Source organism: Tenrec ecaudatus, chromosome 7 (genome assembly GCF_050624435.1).
Source record: "Tenrec ecaudatus isolate mTenEca1 chromosome 7, mTenEca1.hap1, whole genome shotgun sequence".
Classification (NCBI taxonomy): domain Eukaryota; kingdom Metazoa; phylum Chordata; class Mammalia; order Afrosoricida; family Tenrecidae; genus Tenrec; species Tenrec ecaudatus.
The window spans coordinates 41,287,274-41,304,403 of NC_134536.1; the positions used below are offsets into that span (position 1 = coordinate 41,287,274).

General features: G+C 40.2%; 1 protein-coding gene and 1 non-coding gene across 2 annotated transcripts in view; one reads left to right on the plus strand and one right to left on the minus strand.

Moving 5' to 3' along the window:
- Positions 1–17,130, minus strand: part of LAMA2 (laminin subunit alpha 2) — a 636,281-nt gene that overhangs the window by 531,151 nt on the left and 88,000 nt on the right. The window lies entirely within an intron of this gene.
- LOC142454060 (small nucleolar RNA SNORA42/SNORA80 family) lies at positions 8,108–8,238 on the plus strand. The gene has a single exon (XR_012785591.1). It is a non-coding gene; the product is annotated as a small nucleolar RNA SNORA42/SNORA80 family (small nucleolar RNA).

Consider the following 17,130-nt stretch of genomic DNA (forward strand, 5'->3'; position numbering starts at 1 on the left):
GGGGAACTGATTACAAGGATCCACATGTGACCTCTTCCTTGGGAGAGGGACAGCAGAGAAGGGGGGAAGGGAGACTCCGGATAGGGCAAGAAATGACAAAATAACGAGGTATAAATTACCAAGGGCACATGAGGGAGGGGGGAAAGGGGAGGGAGGGAAAAAAAAAAGAGAACCTGATGCGAGGGGCATAAGTGGAAAGCAAATGCCTTGAGAATGATTGGGGCAGGGAATGTATGGATGTGCTTTATACAATTGATGTATGTATATGTATGGATGGTGATAAGAGTTGTATGAGTCCCTAATAAAATATAAAAAAAGAAAAGAGGAGAAAAAAATGATTAGGGCAAAGACTGTACAGATGTGCTTTATACAATTGATGTATGTATATGTATGAACTGTGATAAGAATTGTATGAGCCCCAATAAATTGTTAAAAAAAAAAAAGAAGAATGCACCATCAGAATTGAAGGACTCACCGACATCTGTGGTATGCAGCTGATACAAGTTGCTTGCTGAAAGTGAAGGAGACATGAAGTATTTATGGATAAAAATCTAAGACTACAGCCTTCAGGATGGTCTAGATTTTGACATAAAGAAAGCAAAATCTTCACAACGAGATCAATAAGAAATATCATGATAAATGGGGAAATACATGGGTTGTCAAAGATTTCATTTTACTTGGCTCTACAATGAACAGCCACAGGAGCAGAGGTCAAGATAGCAAGCATCCCACAGCATATGGAAAGTCTGCTGCCAAAGACTTCATTCAAGTGGAAAAAAGGCCAAGATGTTATTTGAAAGACTTAGGTGAACCTGGCCCAAGTTATTGTGTTTCCATGCAACTTCCAGCATGCGAAATCTGGACAATGGGTAAGAAATGCCGAAGTGCTACTACATTTGAGTCATGGAGACGGTCAAGGACAGAAAAGAAGAGCAAATGCCACAAGAATACACACATCTGTCTGGAAGAAAGTACAACAATGGTGCTTTGCTCCAGCTCACTTAATTTGGACACACTATCAAGAGGGACTGGGCTCTGGAAAAACCACAACACCATCCTTGATTAAATGGAGGATCTCTCTCTCTCACACACACACACACACACACACACACACACACACGGAACCCCTCACTGACATGCACTGCACAGTGGCTGCAGCCGCACAGCCACACAGTGATGCGTTTGCAGGACTGGTCGGTGTTTCCATGTGTTGTCTGTGAGTTAGAGCCAACGCAACCACGCCTGACAGCAGCATGAAGCCTTTCTCTTCTGCACCGGTTGATTTCAGCCATTTAGTGACAGGATGCAGGGGAACTAAGAGACTATCCCTATCTTTGGGTGATTGTTTCTTGTAGAGGCGCTGAACTCTTCTTTCTTCCCCCGTCACACCCACACACAGCCCCCTCCCCACATGGGCATGCACAGAGACATAGATTGCACACACACAAAAAGCAACTATTCTTCCTTTATCAATAAGAGCTGACTATTTTCTTTCAAATGGCCACAAGACTGGATTATTACAATGCACGGCATCTTAGGGTGACATTAATTTTCATAAAAAAAGAAGCAAAGATTCAGGCAATCTCTTTCATCCATCTATACTGAGTAGCTCACACAAATTAGAATAGAAATCTACAAACAATCTGTATATGGATAATATACTCTCAACATAGTATGTATAAATTCTAACATATGTAAGTAAAATGGCATTTAAATTTCCCAGCCCCCTTCGGGTTGCCTAGCAACACAAAGGCACCAGAAACCACTGACATGACAATGTTACTAACATTTGTGAGAAGTAGCTGGTCATTCATCATTAAGTCAGGGCCTAGCTACACTAGATCTAAATTCCTAGTAGATACTTGTCCAGTTTCTGATTGTCAGCAATGTCTTCATATAGAAATGAGCATGTCTATTATATTCTTCTGAATTTCTCAATCAGAATATTTGCAGCGTGATAGACAGGTGTACGCACAAACATGGTTGTCCTTTAAAACAAATCATCTGCGGCCCTGCTGGGGTATGTGCTTCCATCTACAGAAAACAGCTGCACTGTATTTCAGGGGTGATTCTCATTATTGGATAGGGGAATTATATATAACCAAGAACGTGTTTGGCACGAGACACAATTTTTTCACTTAAAAACAATAAGAAAATAGTTTACTGATATTAACTAGGATTGTTACTCTTCCAATGGACAGTTACTTCTGTACACCACTGAAAATCGGGTCTTACTTTAAAATTTATCATTATACTCTCTGGCCCTGCCAGTAGAGTCAATGAGATGATGCATTTGCAGAATCTCCAAAAAGACAGCAATTAGTAGTGAAGGCAGCATGGAGAAAGCATTGTTGGAAAATGGAATTGTGAAAGCACAAAACAAATTCACAGCTGTTTCTCCCCGTCCAGACCCAGTTTATCATAAATACCATTCAGTGAAGCTATTTGGATACTCTAGAGTAGGCATTCAAATATAAGTGTGAAACATTATGTGTGGCGTTTGTGTGTGAGTGTTTAGGAGTTCTCTTCAAATTCTGAATCCTAGGCTGTTTATCTAGAGAGCAAGATTAGAGGAAATAATTTAAATTATAAAGTGCTGATTTTTAATATTTCTTACAAAATCCAAGGCCTCATTCCTACTCTGAAAGTGACCACAGAATAAGGAATATTTTTAACTTCAGTGAAATGGTGACATTCTTGCTAGAAACAGCTTGAGACCTTTACAGTATATACAAAAACCTGAAAGGACACTGGGGATTGGTTCCTCCTGTGAAATAAAAATTTCATTATTTCATAAAGAATTTCATTATTTCATAAAGTTGTCATAAGGCACCTCAGCAGTTCCTGGGCAGCTCAGTGAATGCACTTGCTGTTCACCAAAGTTTCAGGTTGTGTGACTCCATCCGGAGAACCTCTGTGGATAGACTGCTGGTATTTAACCACAGCTCACCGGGCGGAACTCAGTTCTGCTCTGGAAAACATACGTCTTTGGAAGTTGGACCTAACTCTTTTCATTGCTGTTGCTGATCGACATGTCATCAAGTTGATTCTGACTCATTGTGACCTCAGGCACCACAGGAGGCAAAAGTAGTTCTTTGTCATCCTCACAGTTATTATGTTTGGGGCCATTCTTTGCAGACAGTATGTCAATCCATCTCATCCAGAGTTGTGGTAGATATATTTTTTGGCAACTTGAATTTGTATGAAAGCATAAGGGTGGAGTCCAATCTATCACTCAGGTCCAGACTTGGTGGTGCCTCCCTGAGGGCGTGTCCTGTTCTACAAAAGACACAGTCAGAGCATCTATTTTCTCTCTTGCCCTTCACTTTCATCCTTGCTGGGCCTCAGTGTCTGTCTGCCTCCAGGGATGGCCCATGTGGGTGGGGGACCCTGAGAGCCAACCTCTGTGATATTTGCACCCTGCTTTCTTTCCACCACTTTGGATCCCTGCAACTCTGTACTTGCCTGCTGTGGGCATCCTGAGTCTCGCTTCACCTTGGAAGGTCAATGGCCTTCAGCTCTGTGAGTCTGAAGAGGGCTCCATTCAGCAGAAGACCAATGGTGGGACTGGGCTGGGATGCTTTCTTGATGTTAATTGGCTTCTTGGTATAAAGTTCCTTTCTCTACATACATGAGTGGCACTGCATTTGTTTCTCTAGGAAACCCAGCCTAACACAAGGGGCTTCCTCTTAGTTTGCATCCCCTCCCCTTTCCCAAACACGATGTCCTATCCAGAGACTAGTCTCTGTTGACAATATGCAAGAGAACATGAGCTGAAGTCTCGTCACCCTCACGTGCAGGCTGTACCTCTTCAGGAGAGAAGCGTTTGGCCTTCTTGCACTGCATAGTACTTTCCAGTATTCCTCGCCTGCGCTTTAATTCAATTGCACCGATCCGTCTTCAGTCTTTCTTATGGTCAACTTTTACACGCAGAGGAGGCATTTGGCATGCCTAACTCAATATATCAACTGCAGATTTCAAGGGACCCATTAATATTCAACCATGTTGTGATATTTGAATGGAGTAGTTAGCTGAACTCATTCACTGGCTACTGATGACCAGACCTGAGACACAAATCCCTTTCCTTGAAATTTTCAAGTCCTTTAACACACCTTTGAGATGACTTGCAAATTTCCGAGACTGAGAAAGTTGGGACTGTGAATGCTAAACCTATAAACACCAGCATTCTATCATGTATAGAATTTTAACAGGTAATCCCAATAATTATCCTTTAAAAAACTTAAAGCAAAACTATCACTAGTGAGTCAGTCGTGGCTCAGATTTCCCAAGGCTGTAATAGTTACCCACTGGTGAGTTTAACCTCCATCTTTCAGCTAGCTGCCTGGCACTTGCCTCCTGTGTCAGCAGGGATCCTCAGGACTGGGGATTAGGAAGAGGTTTAAATAACTGATACATAAATGTCTCCTGACCATAAAACAGTGTCAAATCTAGGCTCTGACTAAAAAGCTGGGAAAATAAAAGTAAATTACTAGGCAATACATTTATTTTCCAAGATGATGCTCAACACAAGCACCAACATCAGTATTTCATTTGAAGTATTTCTAAAATTTTAACTGGAATGGTCTGTTTGCCTAAATTTTAATTAAGTACACAATTGCAATCCTATGATCATTTGTCCTACTACAGAACAAGTAGTCAACCAAGAGTCTCACTTCCAGAGTTCCTTAAAGAAGTTAGCAACCATGTCATCTTTTTGCAACCGAACAAAACAACTCTAGCTCTTTAATATCATGCTTTCTGCTTCAGAGTTTAATGTGATATTCAGTTGCTTTATCTTCTACAATTCATTGTGAAAAATTCAAAAATGGGTTTTTATGTGATGTTACCAACCTGAGAGTATTTTACTTTGAAAAACATTGTAAAGCAAATGTGAAGCTCTTTCTGCTTCCATAATGCATTGGAGAACTTTCATCCATTTACAGTTCTGAAAGCACTGGCTGCACTGAAAAATTGTATGTTATATTTCAGAGATGCAGAACAGTTTTGAGATCAACAAAAGGAGGGAAAGAGGACTGTGTCAGTTGATACAAATTTCTATTTGTATACTGCTCATATTTCTGAGAGAGGAAAAAAGAAGCAAATCTTGGAAGAATAGAATAAGCTTCCCAGTAGGATGCTCTTGTCAGGGGAGAAAATAAGCAAAAATCACAAGAAGTGATATTTTTCTATTCTTGCATGAGGTAGGTTGCATGATGCCCCAACTCTAGAACTTAAACTTTGAGTGAAATCTCACCTAAAACAATCATCTCTGTGATTATCATTATCTGGACTGATTGGATCACAGTTTTACATTCAACACTAAAGGAAATCTCACCGAGATTTCTTTTATAATGATTAAATGTATAAAAGTAAAATTTTTAAAAATAGCTGCACTATAGATTTTTAAAATCTTTAAATACAGAAACACATGTGATTAAAACATTTCCTTATGCATAAAAATGAAATATACAGAACCTTGAGATTCATGCATCAATTTAGGCATCGAATCCAGCTCAATTAAAAAAAATGTTTAGCTCCTTTGTCCGAGTTAATATACATACACACAATAAAAGCTTTGCAGATTAAAGCTTCTTTCAAAAACAATGAAGTCTTTGATTTGGGTAAGATAAGCGTGAATGTGGGCTACTTGCTAACAAAAGAAACAAAAAATGCACCCTAGTCTCACTGTGTATTTGGCTTAAGGCAAAATGATAAATATTTCATTACTTAACCACAAAGAAGTTCACTTATTCCTAGACCCAAAACTCTATGGGGTGCTGTTACCGCTAGGAGTAGACCCAATGCTTCCATGACAGGGTCTACGATAATAGGAACTTGGAGCACAGAACAACTTGTTAGACGTGCAGGCAGTAAACTAGGCTTTAAATGCATATTCATATGCAAAGATATATGTTTTCTTTGCTACATACACATTTATGAGAGATTTCACACACATCCTATTTGTAACTGTTTTGTTTCCCTTTAAAACCATAAGCAATCAATAATTGAAACAATTGCTTCCTTCAGGAAACCAATAGGAATGCAAATGAGAATAATGGTGGGTTTTTTGTTTTTGTTTCTGTGTTCTGAAATACCACAGGCCAAGGAGCTTGTAAAAGATCACCAAGTATATGCTCTGGGAGCCTGGCAAACAGTTCTCAGAACTATTCTACTCCACACCCACCAGAACTTGGATTTTGGTTCTATTTCCACAGTGGTCATAATAAAAACAGAAAGTATTGGAAAATAATACGTATTTATAGCTATTCTTAATTCTGTTGAGGACATCGTCAACAAAACTACCTCTTATAAATACCATAACAAAACTTGCTAATTGAAGCAAATGGAAAGTTCTGAGGACCTGCTAGGCACCAAAGGAGCCGTGGAGGAGCAGAGGATTGTGTGTCAGGCTGCTCTTCACAAGGTCAGCAGTTTGAACCCACCAGCCTGTGTGATGAAGAAAGAGGAGGTTTTCTGCTAACATAAACGTTTCCAGCCTTGGAAATCCCCCGAGGCGGTTGTGTTCTGCCAGACAGGGTCACTGTGGCTCAGAATCAAGTTGATGGCAGTGACTTTGACTCTGCACTAGATCCATTCTCTATGTTATTCCTATATTTAAGACTACTCTTCAAGGGGGATAATAGTATCTCCATTTTATAGATAGCAACCCGAGTTACTGAGAGGCAAATGACTTGCTCTTATGAATCCAGGTAGAAAATGTAGATTGAGGATTTCAATACAGATCCAAAAGCCTTCAAAGCCTATGCAGGGAATCTAAATACTCTTTTGTAAACTGATGCTTCGTAAACTGAGCACATTTATGAGCAGATAGCGCTTTTAACCTCTTTGCATTGCTGCAATCTTACACTATAGATTTGTTTAGGTTTTAAAAATAAATCTTAACAACAGTCATATGTGTACTCCTTAAATTCAGTTGGTAGAACTTTGACAGAAGGAACCACATTGTTACTCACTTTAAAAAAATATTTTAAATTTACTTGTGTTTGTATACGAGTACCATATTTTTCCAAATAACCGGTCTGTATAACTAGTGCACATATAAAACACATAGTGAACATGGAAATCCAATGCAGACAGGTTTGTGTGGTTTATAGAAATATATACCATGCATGTTTTGGCATAAAAAGATTTATGTGTGGCTTCAAAAGGTTTCTTAGAAAATTCGATTATCTTTTAACTCCACATTTCTTCAAACTTTTTAAGTCCCCCAGAGAGAGGAGGAGAGAGTCAATCAATTTTTTCCACTAAGTATAAGAGAATTGCCTGGTTCAGACAGCACCATGATAAATGAAGGAAAGTCTCAAGTTGCCTTCAATCCACAATCAACGCTCACAGAAGCACCACTCAAGGAAGGACTGGTGCGCTGGGAAAATCTGCGGCCCAGACCTCTGAAAAGTGTTACTGAGCAAGGTTATCTCTTTGAGGACTAAGGGGCGCTTGATGCATAAGGGGCCAGGAGACTTGTGCATTTGAATGAGGGGGCTGGTGAAGTAGACGGAAAGTACCGTATCAAGGACTGCCAGCAAGGAAACAGAGAAACTCCTCCCACACGTTGGACATGTTTCTAGGATAGATCCGTCTCTGGAAAAGTGGAGGGTCAATGGCAAAAAGGAAGCCCCTCAAGCAGACTGAATGGCATAATGAGAGCAGCAATGAATTAAGCTTCACGGCAGGTGTGAGGAGGGGCAGTGTTTCACCTGAGCTACTCCAGGGGCCAGAATGATCTTGTCGGACCGAATGACAGCAGCATGCGTACACTGACAAGCTGCACTGACACATCTCCCCTCGTGCAGAATTTGATATGTTAGTTCTTTCTTGATTTTTAATTAACTTTTTGCTTTCTTCGTGTAGGATGTTCTTGATGTCATCCCACAGCTTGTCAATGTTTTGTCATTGATGTTCAAAACATTACATTTGCTCTCGAGATTTGCTCTGAATTCAAGGGGGGCATATTCAAGGCTGCCTGACACTTGCTCTTGAATATAGAGTGCCTAATGCAAATGAAAGAAATGATGAAGTAAAATTGCTGAACAGAGAATTTCAAAGGGCAAGTTGGGAAGGCAAAGAATTATAATGAAATGTGAATGCATGGGTTTGGATTGATGGCAGGCCCAACCCCATGGGCCTCTCAGTGTCCAGTGCCAGAGCAAACTGTCCCCCCGGACCATTGCCTGGCTCTGTCCATGGGCGTCAGGCACTGAAGAGGGTTGCACAGTGGAAAAAAAAAAAGAAATGTGTAAAGACCTGCATTAGAGAGCCCAAACAGAAGAACACCCGCAGCATATATCACACTGAAAGAACTAAAGGGGAAAATGTAAGCCTCAAGTTGCAATATAGAAAGATTCCATGCACAGATCACTGAACAATTATTTAAAAGAATATGATTGTTAAAGGAATACACAGAGCCACTCTATATAAAATAGTAGAAAACAAAACAAAAAAACTGGTCGACATGCAACCATTTCAGGAGGTAGCACGTGACCAAAAGTCGATGGTCCTGCAGGGAAGAAGTTCCCCCGCACTGCGGCCTTAGGGGAAATCAAGACTGCATGAGTCGGCGAACACGAATGGTAAGGTTGCAACAAACTAATGGAGCCCTGAAAACGCTCTTGTCTCTACCAAGAAATTTGGAAAAAGAGGCAATTGAACTGAAAGAGATCCATATTTGTGTTCAGTCCAAGGAAGAGGACCCACCACCTCAGAGAGATGATTGCACAGTATCATTCATATCACAAACTAGTAAATTTGTACTGAAGATAGCTTCAAAGTGGTTGTAGCAGTAAACTGATTGGAGCTTCCCCAAAACACAAGCTGGTTCAGAAGAGGACAGCATGAGGTGCATCATTGCTTACGTTAGATGGATACGGGTTGAAAGCAAAGAATACTAGAAAGATGGTTATTTGTCTTTTATTGACGATGTAAATGCGGGAAACTGTGTGGATCATACAAAACGATGAATCACAATGGAAAAGAATAAGAATTCTAGAATGTGCCGAACCTGAACATACACCATGAAGTCATCCTTTGAACAGAGCAAGGGAAAACTGCGCGGTTTAATATCAGGTAAGGTGTGTGCAAGGGTTTTATTCTTTCACTGGATTTATCCAATCAGTATCTTGAGCAAATACTCCGAAAAACTGGACTATCTGAAATAGGAGAAGTCATTAGGATGGGAAAGAGGTGGACAAACACCCTTCACCATGCTGAGGCTCCAACCTGCTTGCTAAAAGTGAGTGGGGCCCGTACCCCTGCTGATGAAGAGGCAGGATGGCAGCCTTCAGTGTAGACTGCAACTCAATGTAAAGAAGACCCAAGTCCTCACGACTGGACCAAGAGGTAGCAGTATGATAAAGGCATAAGATTTTGAAGTTGTCAAGGATGCCATTTTGCTTAGGTCCACCATCAATGTCATTGGAAGCATCAGTGTAGAAATCAAACAACATATTGCGTTGGGAAATCTGCGACACAAAACCTTTTAAATGTGCCTGTAAAGCAAGGATTTTTCTGTGAGGGCTAAGGTGTACCTAAGCCAAGCCTTGATAATTTTAATTGCCTCATATGCCCGTGAAAGGTGGACAGCGAATGAGGAAGACCCAGAAGAATTGATGCATTTGAACTTTCGTATTGGCAAAGGATACCAAAAGTCTCGAAGATTTCCAGGAAAACCAACAAATCTGTCCTGGAAGATGCACTGCCAGAATGTGTCTTAGAAATGAGGGTGGAGAGACTTTGTCCCACATACTTTGGCGTGTTATCAGAAAACACCTCTCCCTGGAAAAGGCCATCATACGTGGTAAAGCAGAAGGGCAGCAAAAAGAAAAAGACCATCAGAAGACGGGGGAAGACTGTGTCTGGAACTGGGAAAAAACATAGCAAATATGGAGAAGATGGCACAGATCCAGGCAGTGGTTTGTGCTATGGTACAAAGGGTCGCTATGCGGCAGAACCAACTGAGCGGCACCTGGCACAACTGCAGCAGATTCGAACATAATCATAACTTTCTTGTCCCCTATTATTTTTCATGCCTCTGCATTATGTACCACCATTAACATTATCATTGGTTTTCTTAAGATTAATAACCATTTGCTACTCTAAAAACTCTCTCTCCTTTTCCCCTCTCCCTACCTCCCTACTCCTCTCTCTCTCTTTCTCTCTCTCTCTGACTCTCTCTCTCATACCCTTTATGCATACATAAGGAGACTTCAAACAATTCAGGGATAAATCTATTATCTTTTAATTACATTTTCCTATGAACTGTTTAAAAATAACTGCTGTTAATCTGTTTTTCATATGTAATTTTAAAGTTATTTTCCCTCTCTTTTATATAATCATCAGGAAAGAATAATTTCTTTTTCATTCAGGATCTTATTAACTTGAATTGAATCTAATAGACTTGTTACAATGAACAATTGTAGCCTGGAGATATTTCTGAGTTTTCTAAATCAAATGCTTTAGTATTTATTTATTTAGTCCAACTCTGATGGATTCTAATCCCCAGCAAGCAGGGAAAAATATAATTAATTGTGGACACATACGAAGTGGCTTTTCAAAGCTTATTTTAGTCAAATTCTAACAATCCATTGGAATGTGGACAAAGGCATGTGTCCAGTAAGTCCTTGCACAGGACCGGGCTCTCCTCCCCGGCCCCCTCACTAACAGTAGCATCAGTGGTGCACATGACCCAAGGGCTTCCTCTTGTGCTAGCCCAGCGGATTCCATGAGCAGAGAACCACAGACACTCCCATAGTAAACATTTACTAGTACAAATATAGTTTCCCTTGTAATCAAGACCATGCTTGGTAGAAAAATTAAAATAAATCCATAAAATCTAATCTGTGACTTAGGTCCACAGACTATCTGAATTAGACTCGGAATTATTCATTTAGAAGACACCAGAGAATACGGAGGCTGCCTAATTACTTGATCCAGTTGGTGACACTATCTCTGATGAATTAATGCGATTTTAAATATTTAGGTGAGGGATCAATTTTGTGGTTTCTCTGAATAAATGACCTTTCTTTGCTTTCATGATAATGACAGCAAGCCTGTTTAAGGCTATTAATTAATTATTAAATGTCCATTTTTTGTCAGATAGTGGTCTAAGTCTTGGGAATCTACAGATTGATAAAATATAAGAACAAGAGGCCAGTATTGGCAGGAACATCTGTTTTCTTCCCTAGAAAATGTATAGCTGATAGTAGAAGTTATTCTTTGTGTAAACATTCACTCTGAAAAGATACTTGATTCTCATTATTTATGAGTTATGCTCTATATGAGCACCAGATTTATGAGCACAGAGCCTTTGCTACTAGAAAAATACAGATCCGTGTCCTGTAGAGTCTTGTCACATTTTTGTCAACTGACAAAGAGGCCTGGTGGCAGAGTGGTTATGCATTGGGCAAGGTCAGTGGTTCAAAGCCACCAGTCTCTTGAGGGAGAAAGATGAGGCTCCAGAGCTTCCGTAACGATCTGCAATCTCAGAGCCTCCCTGGGGCAGTTCTCCTCTGCCCTGTGAGGTCACTGACGGCATCTGCTCCACGCAGTGAGCAGTGCATGCGATCAATACTTAACATTGTCTCGTGTATGTTTCTGTTTACAGACTCCATGTTTAATAGATATACTTTATTCATTATCTCAAGTGCACTATAACTCATGTCGGAATGACACTAATCTAACACAAGTATATTCTCCATAAGACACATCACACCCTTTAAGTGTACGGATTCTACACAGGAAATTAGCACGCACTGAACGCCCACTGTAAACAGAGACGTCATCACAAACAAACAAGCTCCCACAAAAAGGTGAACAAAATATGGCACCAAATATACTGCGCAAAAGAAACGCATTTACAATATACACTGAGGTACAAAAGCAGATTGTTATATTATTTGACCTCAGCTAAAAATGTACGCGGGAACTCCAAAAAGTTCATGGATAAAATCCCTTATCTTTTCATTCAATTTTTCCATGACCCTTTAAAGTCTCTTTGTGTGCATCTCTTGGCTCTCTTCAAAGGACCATGGAGCATCATGAGTATTATTTGAGAAATAAAAATGAATGTCAATCATGGATCTGTGCATAATCAAAATCGATTTAATTCTGAAATTTTTAGTGCATAACAGTAATGGGCATGTGCTATTGAAAAGTGTCCTTGTGATTTTCAGTTGTGTTGTGAAAAATCTACAGATGATAGATGATACGGTGGAATTTCCTTCAAAAGATTCCATTGTAGAAAGAGAGAGTGGGGAGAGCTTTAGATCTAAAACCGCAAGCCAGCAAGCAAATAATTGTTAAAGCTGGGTCATGTGTACTTGACAGACTCCTTAGACTATTTCTCCCTCTTTCATATGTTTGCTACTTTCCAAAATAGGAGGTATTTGTAAATCATTGGACAACTAAATCAGATTCTTAACTGAGCTTTTGTTGTTGCCGTTGTTCATTGCTTTGCGTTGTCATTTTAAGTGTGTCAAAATTCTTGCTAAAGAACAGTCAACTCCCTCCCCAAATGCATCCAATGCTTCTGTCTCACTTTTGCTTCACCTTACAATAAAACATATACGCCTGCCCCAACATCAAAAGAACAAAGTTTTGCCCTAGGCACTGAACACTTTCAATTGCATGGTAGTTTGAAGTGTTCTGGTTGGTATCCTCACTGGGAACCTTGACGAATTCATATTTTAAAGTGGCACTCTTCAAAAGAACCCAGAAACCCATCAATTCCTCCCCAATTTGGACAAGCAACCCTCTGACCCACTTTTCTTCCCAGAGACCCATTCCATTTCCAGGACCATGCACACCACGGCTATAAATCTGGAAAGGATGAGGCAGTCTATGAACAAGGTGGTTGTTTTTTAGACTGCACGTATGAGACACGATATTGCAATTTATATTAAAGGAATAAAAAATGATGGAGCCTTTGAATGCATAATTAAAAACCTAGTATTTTATATCTACCAACTAATTAATCTGTAGAACATCTGCAGAGAACAAAGTGTTACTTTCTAGTAAATGGAAATATTCAGGAAACTTTATTTACTACATAGATCCAATACTGTCAAGTGATTCCCAAGATGCATGCATGGCTTTATAATGCAAACACTTAGCGTCACAAGAACTCCACCAGGAAAACTAAGAAAGGGGGTGAAGTTTAACTAAACCATGTCCGACTATCCAAGCGATGATCAAAATTAAACTACAGAGAAATTCAAGTGGGATGCTAGAAGATCAGTGAGAAATGCCTCCTGTCCTCGCTGAACAAAAATTATATTCTCTTCTTTAAACAGATACATTTCTCCTTACAGCAACAACAACAAATGTCTTTCTGTATGGGAGATGTGTGATTTAATTCTGCATAATTTCACAATACAAACATTTTAGAGGTACCCAGAAAATTAGACAAGGGCAAAGATTTGAGCAGAGAGAGGATGTTTAGGTGAAAAGAGTCGCTAGGGGTTTCATCTCAGGATGCTTGTCTCTATTGGTCTTCACACTAAAATTAGGAACAGGTTCTTCAGAAGTGTTTAATTTTCAAACATCTGCAGTAAAGGAGGAGGCATTACTGAAGTGCATATTCAGAGAGGCCTGACTATGAACCTGACTCTGAACCTGGCTATGGAGGGGCCTGACTAGGGCCTGACTAGAGTATAACAGGTGTCTGAACCTGGAAAGATCACCCGACAAAGGGGAAGAATGTGCTTGTGTTTGGAAATTGGCCCAGGGCCAAGGCAGGAGGAAGAGGAGACAAAGTGTCCAGAGATGGGACTATCCAGTGCCTGCAGAGGAGGGAGGGGACTGAATGGGGAAAGGTGAGGTTAGAAACATGAAGGCATCGTATGCAGTTGTCAGACTCAAGCTCAAACCAAACAAACTGCCATCAACCATGTGACCCTAAAGGACAGAGAACACTCCTGTGTGTTTCAGACACTGTAAATCTTAACAGGTGGAGAGAGCCTCGCCTTTCTCCCAACAGAGCAGCTGGCAGTTTCAAACTGCCAACCTTGCAGCCCATTAGCATTACAGCATGTACCCCAAACTGTCACAGTTCAGGATAGTTATTCCCTTTTCATTTTCCATTTCTAGAGCACACAACAATATTTCAGATAGTCTGCTTGCCCGAATTTCTCTTTTAATGTAGACAAATATTTATTATCAGTGGTATACATTTAACAGGTACCATCACTAACTTTTATATTACTGGCATAGAATGACTAATTTTGCCCTTCATACAGCCCAGTCCCTGAACTTCAGTCTCTCACATCGCTGAGAAGTGCACTCGTGTATCACATCTATCCCATCTTCACTTCACTGCTCATTTCAAACTCTTACCCTTTCCTGCCTGGTCTATTGCAGTAATTTTAAAGACGTTTTCCTCCTCCAAATTTTCTTCTCTCCCTACTGCTTGTACCTCAAAAGCATCCTTTACAAACTGATACTTGAGCGCTCAACTTTCATGAAGTCGCTTCCCAGGGGAGTGTCCATAAATACATTTCCCTTCCTGGAGTAGGAAGTGCAACCTTCTTAGTAAGGCTCATGACAGCCCTGGGTCTCTTGAGGTTGTCCTTCCATCCTCTCTTCCCGCCGTTGCATATTAAAGTGTGCACCAACTGCAGTACCTGCCGGTGAATCCTAGAACACTCTCCTTTTATCTGGACTGTAGGCATGCACTCTTTTATCTCTGGAGTGGGGGCCGCGGGAGTGTACAAATGAACATGAAACTTAAAAACAGGAACGTCTCAAAGGTCAATGAAAACACACTTCCATTAGCAATCAAAAGGAAATGAAGGCAAAGATGATATATCACTTTCACTCAAAATTACAAAGACAAACCCTTATGAATATTCCTCTCAATGTTTTCACTCAATATTGTGCTCTTGAGATCTCTACATAGTGACAAAATATTAACAGAAAAATGCCAGGGGCCCGCTCATATTAGAAAAGAGAAGGGTAAATTTAAGGGCCCTGATCCCTGACAAAAACACTATTGAACCTAACTGAGGACACACAAACAGCAGAAGGTAAACTGGATGATGGGGATTTTTGAAAAATTAAACACTACGTACATAAAAAGACATCACCAAGCTACCATGCGATTCTGTTCACCTTCTACTCAGTTCTCAGTAATTCCTCTTGAAGACATTGCACTTGATGGTGGGACAGAGGAAGGTGAATGGAAATAGAGGAAAGAAGTAGGAAGCAAAAGTTATTTAGAAAGATATAGCTATAGGAATGTAAATATATGAATTTATAATGAAAGTGATAGAGGCCAATGTATGTATGTATATATATATATTTTAAGTATTAAGATAGCAGGCAAGCTTTGGGCCTCTACTCAAGGCCTCCCTAAATACAAGAACACTGTGTTCTAATAATGTGGCACTATTTGATAGTCACCTTCCAGACATGATCACTGAAGACAAAATGGGTGCATGAGTAAATGTGGTGAAGAAAGTGGATGGTGCCTGGCTATCAAAAGATATAGTGTGTTTGGAGTCTTAAAAGCTTGAAGTTAAACAACCAGCCACCACCCCCACCCCCAAATGACAAAAAATAAGCAGCCATCTAGGGAAGCAAATAAGACCACATGGAAGAAGCACACCAGTGTGTGATCAGGATGTGTTGATGGGATAAGGTATTATATATCAAAAGATGCAAAACAAGCAATTATATTGATGTGAATGAGGGGGGCTGGAGTGAAGACCCAAAACCCATCTGTAGACAATTGGACATTCCCCCACAGAGAAGGTACAAGGAAGGGATGATTCAACCAGGGTGCAGTACAGTACTGAGGAAACACACATCATTTCTCTAGTTCCTGAATACTTCCTCCCCCTACTACCATAACCTTACAAATCCAGCTAGACCAGAGTATACACATTGATACAGATAAGAGCTTTCAATACATAGCATTCAAGAAAGATAAAACCCCCAGGAACTGTTGTGGGAGTAATGATATCATGAGGTTAGGGGGAAAGTGGTGGTGGGGTGGGGGAAGAGAAGGTAAGGGGGGAACCCATCACAGGGTTAGATATATACCCTAGCTCCCAGGGGGACGAATAACAGAAATGTGAGTGAAGGGAGGCAACAGACCATGTAAGACACGAAATAACAATAATATATCATTGATCAAGGAGTCACGATGTTGGAAGGGGGAAAAGAGGAGCTAATACCCAAGGGCTCGAGTAGAAAGAACGTGTTTTATAAATGTTGATGGCAACACATGTACAGGTGTGCTTAATACAATGAAGGATGGATTGTCATAAGATTTGTTAAGATCCCTGAATAAAATGATTAATAATAATAATAAAAGACTTCACCAAAAGAATTAAAAGGGAACCTAGGTGCTGGGGGAAATTTGGGCAATAACATAATTCTTATTCAAAAGACTAAACTCTAACATTTTAGAAAATTTCAACCAAAAGACAGCACAATTTAAGAATGGAACAGATCCTTACCCCATGGCTCAACTCTCAACCAAACAATAACACCTGGGGGGTTCGGCACTGGCAGGGGGAATGGATGATTTAATGACTCCTTTAGCCAAAGTCTCTGTAGTTCCCATCAGATGACAGTTGCCTACATGGTTCTGATAAGAAGTTGTTGGCAGGGGTGGGGGGTGGGGGGATTCATAGATTTATAAAATTCACCTGTAAGTAATTGAAAACAAGATTCATTAGTGTTGCCATCTTTCCAGGTATGAAATAAGCCCTTTCAGAAGCAGGAGGCTGGAATCTCACTATCAACAAGACCAAGGAGTAGAGCTTGTCCTCTGGACTCTGAGATTCCTGTATTTCTATGTATTTCTGGGTGTGTATTTCTATGTTGAAGTCAATAAGAATGGTATTTACAATGGAAATCAAGCGAGCAAGAAAAGTATATTGGCATGGAAGGGGGCGGGATGAAAAGCATTTAAACAACTGGTTCAGCTCGCAGGAGGAGCAGGAAAGAAAACTGAGCTCGAGAGGTTGGCAAGGGTTAGTAGGTCTAACTCTCTGGAGTTTAAACTTTACCTTTAGTAATGGGGAGCCAAAAAAGTCCACTAATTATCACATGTAGATTATAAAAATATCACTGCAATGAAACCAAATGAGTGTCTTACAAGAGAGAAGG